The sequence below is a fragment of the Phyllostomus discolor genome, chromosome 1, assembly GCF_004126475.2.
Source record: "Phyllostomus discolor isolate MPI-MPIP mPhyDis1 chromosome 1, mPhyDis1.pri.v3, whole genome shotgun sequence".
NCBI lineage: Eukaryota > Metazoa > Chordata > Mammalia > Chiroptera > Phyllostomidae > Phyllostomus > Phyllostomus discolor.
In genome coordinates, this window is record NC_040903.2 from 36,349,134 (window position 1) to 36,356,059 (window position 6,926).

A 6,926-nucleotide genomic window follows, 5' to 3' on the forward strand; every position below is an offset into this window, starting at 1 on the left:
GTATCTACCTAATAATAAAGACATGGGCCCACATAAAAACTTATATCAAATGTTTATAGCTGTATTGGTTATAAGACCAAAAAGTAAAAGACCAAAACCCATTCTACTAATTAAATGAAGGCAATGTTTTATAATCATAGAGTAATGAAATATCATTTGGCAATAAAAGTAATGAATTATCGATACATGTTACAACATAGATGAACCTTGAAAACATTATTCTAAGTGAAGGAGGCTAGTAATGAAATAGCACACATTTTATGAATCCAGTTAAATGAAATGTCCAATACAGGCAAATCTGAAGAGAAGGAAAGTGGATTAGTAGTTTCCAAGGGCTAAGAATTCTGAGGATGTTAAACAACTGCTAACAAATGTAAAGTTGTTTTTATTTTTTTGAATGAAGTTTTTAAAATTTGGTTGTATTGGTAATTTTTTTTGCATTGGTAATTTTTTATTATAATAAAATCCATTCATATAACTCTGAGAATATACTTAAAAACATTTTTGATACTTGAATTATCTCAATAAAGCTCTCATAAAAAGCAGAAAATTGAACTTGACATATAGAAATGGTATAGTCAGTAGAAAAAAACCAACTATATGCTACCTACAAGAAATCTACTTCAACTATCACTGTACTTTACATATGGACAAACAGAGGAAAAGCAAAATGATAGAGAAATATATACCAGGCTGAGAAAGACTATTAATTAGAATGAAATTGGGAGACTTAGAATGAGTTCAGAGTTGTAGAGGGATGCATGGGTCTCCCTCTGACCTTTACAAGGCAAAAGTTGGACAAAATTCAAATTAACACATGCTCTTGAACCTACCAGAGAACAGAATTCGCTGGACAAACAAGTAGCCTGAAATCCGTAGAAACACGGTCACATGAAAAAATAAACTGGACTCTAGCATTTACTTACCTAGGATAGATGCAGTAAAACAAAATATAAACCTGCAAGAAGGTACAGCTATGGTATTTGAAAGAATCTCTAAAAGTCAAGTGTAGGCAAATGTGAAAGGGTGAAATCCCTGAGAGCGATAAACACAGGGAAGCAAGGTCATACCTTTTGCAGATGCTTTCCTCCCCACATCCTACCAGTTGCTAACAGGAGACTGAGGAAAATCTAGAAGAAGCTTTTCTCGTGGTTGGTTGGTGGAGAATACCAGTTGCTAGAGAAATTTATAGAGAAAGGTCTCTCCCATCTTCCCTTCAGATAACAAACTTTAATTGTAGGGTAAAAGAAATAAAAACTGTTACCTGGGGCCTTTAGGCCATTGGATGAAATCTGATGGAGCTGGAGAAAACAAACAAAATAAAATGAAATATAAACAAAACTTGCACAATCTGTAGGGGAAACTGCAGAAATACATACTAGGCCCAGTACTTTGCATAAGAGGGCAAATAGCTCTTGGGAAGCCTATGCTGTGGAGATGGAGGCTCAGGAACACAGTTCCTATTCAGGCTGAGGTTAAATCAGAACCTCAGAGAATGCCCCCATCCTCACCTGTCACCACAGGCTAATAGGCACTGAGCAGATACAATAATGGAACACAGCTGGGAGGATGGCAGAGAAAAAAAAGACTCTCTCTAGGCCATAGCACAAAACGGAATTCCCAAGGTCTAGAAGGGAGCAGACATTGAGGAAACAAACAACAACAACAACAACAAAACTCTGCAAATTAACCTGCACCTCAAAGCTACATTACCACCATAGGAATTTGAAAGCTTGAAAGCGGTGGTTCAATGAGAGTAATCACAGCAACATGCGGCCAAGGACCCAGCTGAACTCCCAACTGCATTAGCAGACATCCACACATCACAACCCTAGTGGAATGAAAGTACTTCAGTTTTGTAAGCAAAACAAAGTATTTACCTTAGTATCTACTGTCCACAACATTTTAGGCTTCCAGTTCAAAATTATAAAGTATACAAAAGGTCAAGGAAAATAAATTCCAAAGATTGAAAGCAATTATCAGAACCAGAAGCATACATGAGACAGATAATAAAAACAATCAAGTGATTTGCTCCAGTTAACATTTATAGAATATTTTAAATACATTGTGAGACCCTGAAAAGGAATTCAACATCATTAATGATTTGGGAAATGAAAAATGAAAACCATGATGAACTACCATTGCACACCTTCCTGACTGGTGAAAATAAATTGATTGATATCACCCAAAATTGGTGAGAATGTGGAACAACCACATAATCTCATGCAACTAAATATACACTTATCCAATGGTTCCGTAATTCCATTACTAGATATTTATTTGCCAAAATGAAAATCTATGTACACCAAAAACATATACTCAGAAGTTCCAAATCAGCGTCATTCATAATGGTTAAAAAATAGGAAACAGCTGAGTCCATTAAAAGGTGACTATATTAATGAACCGATGTATATCCCTACAATGTAAAACTGCTCACCAATAAAAAGAGATCATGCTTACTAGAGTTTTTCAAGTTCAGAAACAGACACAAGTAATATATGCTCTAAAAACATCAGAACAATATTTACCTTTCGTGGGGAACCTGAGGTTTGAGTATAAAGTGGATGACCAAAGTCTTGGGAATAACAGTAATATTTTATATCTTAAATTGGTTTATAAGACTATACATCTTTCAAAACTCAGAAAGCATACACTAAATTTGTATGATTTATCATGTATACATTTGACATCAGAAAAAAAGAACTGTATATACAATAAATATTGAATGCTGAGCTCATGCTGAAATATTTAGAAGTTTTCTGATGTCTGTGATTTAGTTCAAAATGTATCAAAAAATAAGATAAATTGATAGGTGAATAGAGGTTTGGGTAAAGAGTTGTACATTTGATGAAGCAAGAACAGGAAAAGATTTGTGGTGTAGTCTGGGTGTGTGCATATGAGGGCTCACTATGTAATATTTTCAAATTTGATACATGTTATGTACCCATAATAATACTTGGAAAAAAAAACAAAGGGATATAGAAGAAGCTGACCACTTCCTAAAACCACTGTAGGCCTCTAGCTGAAATATGGAAAAATGGAAAATTATAATTTTTTGAAGTTTATAGTTTTTTACATGATAATTGATATTCTAATAACCACAAGGGAGGACAAAATGTTTTTCTTCTTTCCTTTTAGATTCTCTACTGGAGCTCTGTGTCAAAAGACTGATTACCAAGAGACAAGCGTACAAATGTATTTAATATGTTACAAGAGAACTTTCATAAGGAAATGAGACCCAAGAAGCTGTTACACCTGGGCACTTTTCTGCTAGGTTTCATGAAGAGTGGAAAATCATGGAAAGAAATGTGGTAGGAGAAAAGGATATGAACTAAGGATGAACTGGGGGAAACCTAGCACGATCTATTTATTTGATTTCCTTTTGGCATCCCTCAGTCTTCAGAAAACAGGATGCTTCTTTCCTCTGAGTTTGGGACGGGCAATTCTCACATAAGGGTCTTATGACCTACCTCTGGGAGACAGGGCAGTTCAGAGTCCTTCCTTCACCTGCCATTTCTCAAATTCCTTCAACTTAAAATACTCAGTGTGCCAAGATGCCATATTTTGGAGTAGCATGTCCTGAATCCTGCCATACAGAAATAAAGCTTAATTGTGGCTAAAGTAACTAGAGATGATTTTTATTATCTAAGAGAGTGATCAGAAAAGTCATATATCCTACCCCAGTTATCATCCAATGGACAGAGAGGCACTAGACAATCATAATAGGTATAAAAGGACTGTGACGAGAGGATTCAAAGTTATGTTATCATTCTATTCTATTGTATTTTCCTTTTCAACCTACCAGCTCTCCACAGATTTTCCCAGCAAGTTTAAATTAAAAATTATATAGATATCATGTCTCCGTTTTATGCAGGGGTGTGATTTTTCACCAGTGAGGTGAATTATTTTATAATGTTTAAAATATAGGCATTTCAACCAAACCCTAGAATTTTATGCTGGCTCTACATTTATTGATTATGGAACAAGATTACTTAACCTTACCAAGCAAGTCTCTGCATCTGTAGAATGGATGTCATAGTACACATCACACAGGGTTTGTTGGTTTGTAAACTGGCCCCCATACACAGAAGACGAGGAGACTGAAGAAGGAAGCAGACCACAACAGTTTGGTAGGTGGCAATTGGAATAAACAAGGGAACCTACAAAGGAGGCTTGTCTTGGGTGGTCCTAAGAGGAATAGATCTCTAAACCTAGTCTCTAGAACCTCAAACATTTATTCAAAGGTCTTAACTGGGTTTGGTCACATATAATGGTCTCAATAACACATTGCTCAATCGGGTCTGAATACTTGAAAACAGCTTTGGTCATGGTAATGTTGAGCAGATCATACTTTTCAAGGACAGGAGACAGGGTGAGAAGACTCCAGGTGCCCTGGTCCAATTCACAGGTCAACCAGTGGTCATGTTCTCTGGACAATCTCCTCCAGGGTTGTACTTAGAATTAAGTGAATTAATAATGAAACCACCCAAAGGCAGTGTAAGATAAATAATGGCAATTATAATTTTGAATATTGTTTACACTTTTATAGACTTATTGGACATAATTTCTAAATGAATCTTACCTTCATAGTATTTATTAAATGTGCCACTAACATTGAGAGCATAATGTAATCAGTGCAAACCATTTCAGTGGACTTTTTAAAAAGTGTAAGTTGGATTGTGTGGCTGAACTTGGCTGTGCTGCTTTGGAAGGTGCTTGTTTGGGCTCTTACACCCTTGCAGCTACACCCTGGCTTCTGCCTTGTGGTCTATGGTTGGACAGCTCACCTTCCCGCCCCTCACCTGCCACAGACATGCAACATGTCTACCCCTTAGCTACTCGAGAAGGGAAAAGGGCATTGGATGCTTTGTCAGTGGCTATGGCTGCCTTCTCGGGACAGATGTCATAATGGGCACAGCTTGCTGGAGTTCAGGACACACACAAAGCTGACAAGGACACTATGGAACAGAATAGCAAGGACCCCTGGGGAGAGCTGTGTGGCTGTAGAGTACTCTCATGTCACCCCGGAATCATCGACTACAACTACCGAAGCCACAGTGGTGAAGGTAGATTGCAGCAGTCAAAGAACCTCTGGCAGAGACAAATTTGTAATATATCACTTGCTTGCAAAGAATTCAGGCTTATTGCAGAACATCTTTTTGGTCCTTGCAAACTGGCCAGAGCTAAAGTCTTTCATGAGACAGTCAGGTGATGTTACCTATATGGATGCTCACAACGATCACACCAACAAAGCAGTAACTGAGTTTAGCTCCAATTCTAACATGAAGCATGCTTTGGATGAACTACTAGGAAGTACTGAAATAAATGAGAGAAATATAAAGCTCTCCTAAGATAAAGCATGGAAGAGCCATAGTCAGTCTTACACTGGAAGCGTATCAAGGTCTCTGTCTAGAAAGAGGTCATGAAACAGGAGTTCCAGGAGCAGCCACAGTAGATCATGAAGTGTCTACAAAACAGCTTCTTTGTAGGCACAAAGGATCGGGGAGCACAGGTTGATCATGTTTTTGGTTCAAAAGGCAGGATATCTAGATCAAAGAGCAAATCAAAGCCCGATTCTGATTTAGCCCCTTGTTCTCGATCTCAAAGGAAGTTTAAGGATGAGTATGAGAAATCTCAAAGCAGGTCTCAGTCTTCATTTCAATCCTCCAAGGAAATGGAAAAGGTGATATAAAGTCAAAATCTAAATGGAGAAGCCAGTTTCCTTCCAATGCTTCTCTACCTGCTCCACCCTCAAAGGCTCATCCTTGTGTCCCCTTCACCAAAAAGAGCCTCAATATCCCAGTCTAGATCCTGTTCAAAGTCAAGGTCCCAGTCCAGATCAAGTTTCAGAGGTTAACCCAGACTTCTATGTTCTTTGTACACTATTACGAAACACTTTCCTACTGGCTGAGGAAGCTGTACTTCCATGTTGTGCTGAGCCTGTTTGCAAGAGGAGTCTGAAAACAAGGGCACACATAAATTGTGGCCATTTTTTATTAAAAAGAATAAAAAGTATGGTTTTCTAAAGGAATGGTGGCATGACAACCTCCTCCTTTCTTTGTAGAATTCAGATAACTGTTTCTTAAGTTGCTTTAACATTTCATATAATAATGGTTTGGTGATGATGAACTCCTTTAGTTTATTCTTGTCTAGGAAGCTCTTTATGTGCTCTTCCATTCTAAATGATACCTTTGCTGTGTAGAGCAACCTTGGTTGTAGGACCCTGCCCTTCATGACTTTGGATGTTTCTTACCAATCCCTTCCAAACTATGAACAATAAAATGTCAAAAAAAAAAACCCCAAAAACCCACATATCTATCAACAATTGAGTCTAAAAGACACACAGAGTAAACAAGTACCACAGAAACAGAATCATGGATATGGATAGTATTTTGATGACTGCCAGATGGGAGGAGGATGTGAGGGGGATGCATGAAGAAGTGAGGGGAATAATAAGTACAAATAGGTAGTTACAGAAGAGCCATGGGGATTTAAAGTACAGTATAGGGAATGGAGTAGCCAAAGACCTTATCTGTATGACCCAGGGACATGAACAATGGTGGGGGATTGCCTCCAAGAGTGGGGGATGCTGGGTGGTGAAGGAAAATTAGGAAAACCGTACTAGCATAATCAATAAAATATAATAAAAAAGATAACTTTGATTTTATACCTTTGAGATAAAACAATGTTTGTAAAGATCAAGCTCATTTAGATTTTTTATAAGTATTTCAGCAGGATCTGCTGTAAGGGTTTGTTGTTTTAGTTGGTTGCTTTTAGATTGTTTCAAACTTTGGACGCTTAATGCTTTAGAGAGAGAACCCATTTTTTCAATCATATGATTTTTATTAAACTTGAGTGATGTAAGATTTCAATAAAAGGTTGCTACCAATATAATTACCTTATTGAAGAGACTACTATTAATTCCT

General features: G+C 37.3%; 1 pseudogene; it reads left to right on the forward strand.

Moving 5' to 3' along the window:
* Positions 1–4,960: 4,960 nt before the first annotated feature.
* LOC114491848 lies at positions 4,961–6,031 on the forward strand (annotated as a pseudogene).
* The last annotated feature ends 895 nt before the right edge of the window (positions 6,032–6,926 follow it).